Source organism: Corvus brachyrhynchos, unplaced genomic scaffold (genome assembly GCF_000691975.1).
Source record: "Corvus brachyrhynchos isolate BGI_N302 unplaced genomic scaffold, ASM69197v1 scaffold285, whole genome shotgun sequence".
NCBI classification, from domain to species: Eukaryota; Metazoa; Chordata; class Aves; order Passeriformes; family Corvidae; genus Corvus; species Corvus brachyrhynchos.
This window is the reverse complement of record NW_008238323.1, coordinates 740,720-746,777: the sequence shown is the minus strand read 5'-3', so window position 1 is coordinate 746,777 and position 6,058 is coordinate 740,720. Positions and strand designations below refer to the sequence as shown.

The window sequence follows — 6,058 nt, the reverse complement described above, 5'->3', positions numbered from 1 at the left end:
GCTGGGTCGCCTCCTGGATCCCTGGCAGTGTCCAAGGCCAGGTTGGACAGGGCTTGGAGCAGCCTCGGACAGTGGAAGGTGTCCCTGCCCATGGCAGGGGATTGGAACGGGATGAGCTTTAAGGTCCTTTCCCACCTAAATAATTCTATGATTCCATAATTATGTGATGTACTCATGTGTTTAACCCTCCTTCCTAAGACAAAAGCTGGGTGGCTTCCCAGCATCTCAGGAAACTCCAGAATAAGGAGGGGTACTCCACAGGAACCACAGACAAGGAGAAAATAGGGACTGGTGGCCTGAACAGCCTCTGCTGTTCAGAGTGGCTTGAGCAGTGCACCTCTCTGCTTTACTGGAGAACGCATTGTAAAGGCACTGTTCAGCTTTTTATACAACACAAGCACCAGCACATGAGAGCAGCAGACAGAGCACTAAAATGGAACTCATAACCAGACACCAAAACATTATATACAACTTCTTCTTTTCTAAGAATGGCTGGCAAATACATTCAGGCCAACCACTGTGTGTTCCTAAAACTTGCAAAGCCTTTTCCAAGTATAAAATTTGTGACTTAAGAGCAAGAGTAGGATCTTGATATTTGGTTCATACTGGATAATCTGTAAATGACAGGTTAGAATTGCCATTGAGCTGGAATTCTGACTATTGTCAGAAACAATTTGCCCTTAACCTATGAATTAGCTTCTGAGTCAGCTCAGCATGTAAAGAAGCAGAAAGGATCTATTGGTGACTATATGCAATTGAACAAAACTACCTGTGCTAAAACCACTGAGTCCAGTTTTTTGGGGTAACATTTTGCGCACCCACAAATCCACCTGATCTCCTTCCAGTCCATGGGGGGGCAGGTGGGATGTGCCAAAAGTGAGTGCAGGAAAGGTGAATACATGATTCACCCTTTCCTGTTTCATACAGCAGCCAATCCGTCTGGCGATCTTTATTGACTTGGCACCAGCCTTTTCTTCCATGGATTTCTGGAGTTTTGCTCTCAGTTTTTTGTGTTCTGAGCTGTTCCCTGGTGCTTGCAGAGCCCCAGCTCCCGTTGGTGCGAGTGGTCTCTGCTCTGTGGGCCTCAGGAAGTCCTGGCTTGGGCCAAGGTTTGCAGCTCTTGGCCATTATGCTGCATTTGATACATTAGCATATAAGTATGAACAAGCTGAGCATCAATATATATATATATATTTTTTTTTTTCTTAAGATAAGTCTCCACCTATCCCATGAAATGCCTCCAATGTAAAAGCAAGCTTACAGGAAGGGCCAGTGCATTACTCCTGTGGCTGCTGAGAAACTGGAGTCCTTTTTTCAAGCTGATTTCCAGGTAACAGGATAGTATCTGATGTAAGGCCTCCCATGGCTGCTTGTGAAGTGAAATTATTTTGCTTTGCACAGTGAAAAATCACCTGACCGTCCCTGACATGACAGTATTTTCTGTCCTGATCCAAAAGGCAGATGGGAAATACTTTCAAAATTGAATGCCAGGGAATAAAGCACATGGCAGGGCTTGGTTTTAAGGGGAAGCTGACTGGTACAACACATACAGTAATTTTTATTATTATGGCATAATTCCTCCATCTTTCAGCATGTGAGTGATTTTACTGTGCCTCCAAAGAAGACAAGGATGTCCCTGTTGTCCACATCTGGCTGGCTGTGGTTAAGCAGTGAAGACAGAGACTCCTTAACCCATGAAAATTCACACTACTGGCCCCAGTCCCTGCACCGTGTATGTCCTGTGGCTTTCAGAAACGCCAGTACACACCCCTGCCTGTGGCTTGTAGTGTTTTGAAGGTTAGCAAAATCAATTTTTAAAGGGACTCCCAGTGTTCTGAAGGTGCCCCTGCTCCTTGCAGGAGGGCTGGACTGCATGCCCTTTAAAGGTCCCTTCCAACCCAAGCCATTCCCTGGTTCCACGATTTCAGTGCGTTCCTGTTTTTCCCTCACTGGTTGGGTTTGCAAAGGTCAGTAAAACCACTACGTAAAGAACAACGTGTAACTCTGGTAACCCACAGCAAACTCCTCCTCCTGGTGCTCTGCAGAGCCCACCTCCCCCCTTTTCCTCCCTCCATCCATCTCCACCAAGTGTGCACCGAGTCTGACACAGCCACCAAGGGACCAGAGGAGCCGGTTCAGTGGTTTACTGCGGGGCTTGGCTGGGCCTGGGCCCCTGGACATCAAGCTGGAATGTGTGCCCTTCACCCCTGCCCCAGGGCACCATCTCCTGGCATGAACTTTCAACGAGAAAGTTGCTAACTCCACCTGATGGTACACGCTGGGGTGGAGATCATGTCTGGGTGTCCTGCTGAGCCACAGACCAGAATATGAGTTATGTTTAATTAGCATTTACTCATCAGTGCCTCAGGTACTCCTCTGGCCTCAGACCCTGCTGTGGGCAGCAAGAGCTGCAGAACCCTTTGAAGGGCCTGGCTGCCCTTAGACAGCCGTAGCAGGGACTCATCCAAGGTGAGGATCCCCAGGAGGGACTCATCCAAGGTGACAGGAGTCACAGCAGCATCATCCCAGCATTAATGGGGGCCTGGTTTTGAAACACAGGCTCCAGGTGGAGATGGACTGATTCGCCCTGGGAAGGGAGCAGTGGTGGAAGCTTGCAGAGGATGCAGCCTGCTTCACTTCCACACAGAATATAAACCCCTTGTCACTGGCTAAGGAGACCTTGCAGGGGAACAGCTCCTCTGATGCTGGAGCACCCTTGCAGACCTTTCAAACACAGTATCACTTAAACCCAGCAGTTTTCCTTGTTCATATATCACAGAATCCCAGAATGGTTTGGGCTGGAAGGAGCCTTAAACCTCATCCAGTGCCACCCCCTGCCATGGCCAGGGGCACCTTCCACTATACCCCAATGTCCAATATAGCCACTATACCCCAATGTCCCAATATAGCCCCAGTGTCCAACCTGGCCTTGGACACTCCCAGGGATCCAGGGGCAGCCACAGCTGATCTGGGCAAACTGGGCCTGGGCCTCTTCCCTCCCACCCAGGGAACAATTTCCTCCCATTATCTACTCTAAACCTACTTTCTGCCAGCGGGAAACCATTTCCCCTTGTCCTGTCACTCCAGGCCCTTGAAAATTGTCTCTCTCCATGTTTTTGTCAGCTCCTTCAGGCACTGGAAGGCCACCATTAGGTCACCTTGGAGCTTCCCCACTCCAGGCTGAACAATCCCAATTCTCTCAGCCATTCCTGATACCAGAGCTGCTCCATCCCTCTGATCAACTTGATGCCTCCTCTGGACTCTCTCCAGCAGCTCCACATCCTTCCTGTGCTGGGAGCCCCAGGCTGGAGGCAGCTCTGCGGGTGAGGTCTGCCCTGAGCAGGGCAGAGGGGCAGAATCCCCTCAGAGCACATGGACAGGTGGATGGGGTCAGCCCAATCCCTCCCCCGGAGGCTTTGGGTTCGAAGGCAACACAAGTTCAGCAGCCCTGTTCCCCACCAACTGGTTTGAATAAGTTATGGGCTGAAAACCTGGAACATTTGTTCTGGTGAATATTAATGCCGATCCCTGGGTGCTGATGTTTATCTGAGCAGACCGTTTAAATAATTGGAAGGTACATGCATGAGTTCAAAGCCATCAGCTAAGCTGCTGCCTTCCCCTGCCCTTATCCGTGTGCATGTCAGGCGAGGCAAGCTCCATCAGCCTGATGTTTTGTGTTTCAAACAGCTTCAAAGGCCTCTGCGAATGCATACAAGGTGCCTGCCCGCACAAAACACCCCTGCCTGCACAAAAATGAGCAGGAAAGAATTGTATAAAGCTGGTTTCTTTTCTTTTTCTTTCCTTTTTTTCTTTTTTTTTTTTTATTGCCCTTTCCTTAACAAGCACTGATGGGCCGCATGCAAATCTTGCCTTCCCTTTTTACTCCCTACAGCCATGTGGTTGTTGCAACCATACTGATAATTTAAACATCTCGCACTTCAGGCAGGACCCTAGTGGCAAAAAAATTAATATTTTAATTAAAGTGGTTCAGACAGGGTCTCTCTCCCTCGCTCCTCAGATGCTGGTTTTACAAAGGACATTTGTTTACAAGGCTCAGCTGGATTTTTCTTAAGAAGTTCCCTAAGCATTTCAGTTGCCATCTGTGCACCTTTGTTGTTCAAGTGCATTAGCAGAACTTCCCCAGTTCCATCTAAATTGATACATTCATCCAGTCCCCACTTGATATCACCACAGAGCAGCTGTTTGTGGAGTTGTTTAATCTCCATTAGGACACTGTGGTTAAAAGCCAAGATTGCATTCATATGAAAACACGGCACAAGCAGGATGCTCTGCCTCTGCGGGTCCTTCCAGGCCAGGGGTGTCTGAGGCTGTTCAGAGCTGGGTATTTAACATTTCCATGAAAACCAGGCTGGCTGCATGTCTCCCTGGAAACCTCGCGCTGCCTAAGAGGACAGTCTGCTTTCCCTGGTGTTTTGCACCCACAGGTTGTTTTTTTCCTCCCCACACAAAATTGATTTTGGAGGATGCAGAGATCACTGTGGTGGGGCAGAAGCCGGGAATCAGACTGGTGTTTATTCAAGGAAATGTGTTCTGTGAAAGCCTTTCTCTTAATCACCTAAAGTGCTTCTGAAGGGATCTGTGTTGCACCTTGTTTTGTCTGCAGGCAACGAGACATGGACAGTCAGGCTCTCTTTCAATTACATCTGACAGAGAAATGGAATCTAGATTATTTTTAAATCTCCTTATTCCCCTTCTACATCTTCCAATCCATCTTTCTCAGTGACAGCTGGGGTGAAATGCCCGTCGCGGAAGTTCCTCCCAAAGGTTAATTACAGGGAAGAGAAATTATTTTCTGTAACATTTATAGATGAAAAAATAAGAACTACTTTTCTTATTCGTTCCTTGATAATTTTTCATCAAACAAATCAACCAGACCAGAAGTATCAAGCTTGCTCGGTCTAAGTGTCTCAGTTCTCTCCCCAAGTGCAATACTGTTGGGATCACAGCCAGGAATCACTCTTTTAAGCAACCTGGTGCTTTGGGAGAACAGTTTCTCCTTGTAACACAGCTGGGTTTGTCTTTGTGCTCTGGCCCTACTGAAGACAACAGCATTTTTATCATCAGCCTCGAAGGATTCATTGATCTCAAAGGATTCAGGCTTCCAGCTCCTGTATTTCGATCCACATTAGGCTTTGGCTGGGCTGTTCCTAACAGACCTTCCATTTACGGAACTCAGTTTCAGCCACCAACTACAACTGTCTCCGCTTGATAAAGTCCATCCTTCCCAAGCCATGTGTCCCATGAGGAAAGGGCAAGGATGCAGCTGCAGGGTGCTGTCAGCCAGGCAGAGCAGTGAGCAACCCAAATTTTCTGTGTCTGTGTTCCCTGTGGCCACCAGGAGTGATGAAGGTGGAGCAAAGAGGAGGGCCCAGCCTCTCCTCTCAGGATGGCATGGTGGGATGCAATATCATTTATAAGATAATCCTGTAGGGACAAAAGGTGAAGGATTTGGCTGGGATTCATCTGTCCTAATTTTATGTAAAAATTAAACCCCCAGACTGAAGTGATTGCCCACACCTTAAACTATAGCCGGGACAAGGCCAGCACAGCCTTGGACACTCACACCCAGGATCATCCCCTCAGCTGACATGGATGTCATAGCACCCCTCTCCACATCCCTGCACCTGCTGTGGATGCAGAGAGCCCTGAGACAGCCCAGGACGTGCTGCTGGGACAGCTGTGGCTGTGCTTTCCTGTATCCCCCCCCTCGTCTGCAGTGACAAGGCAATATCATCTTTTCATGAGCAAAGGGGATCAGATCAGAATAGTTTGGTCTGTGCTGTAGAACATCAGCATCTCTCCTGCCACCCCATCTAGGAGCAAGCTCCGTGCCCAGGCACCACCATCAGCACCACCGTATTTGTCCTCATTTCATGGGGCAGCTCTTTTCTCTGTCTGGAACCTTCTGTCCTGATAGAGGCACTCAGAATGGTTTGGGTTGGGAGGGACCTTAAAGATCGTCTGTTCCACCCCCTGCCATGGGCAGGGACACCTTCCACCGTCCCAGGTTGCTCCAAGCCCCCGTGTCCAGCCTGGC

The 6,058-nt window shown here is 48.7% G+C and overlaps 1 protein-coding gene across 11 annotated transcripts in view; it reads right to left on the bottom strand.

Annotated features, from left to right (window-relative positions):
- DYM (dymeclin) overlaps positions 1-6,058 on the bottom strand; it is a 224,476-nt gene that overhangs the window by 3,989 nt on the left and 214,429 nt on the right. For all 11 annotated transcript variants that reach the window (XM_017734321.1, XM_017734324.1, XM_017734328.1 and 8 more), the window contains one exon: positions 1,433-1,440. The gene's annotated coding sequence lies outside the window, so the exon portion shown is untranslated. The remainder of the gene's footprint in view (positions 1-1,432; positions 1,441-6,058) is intronic.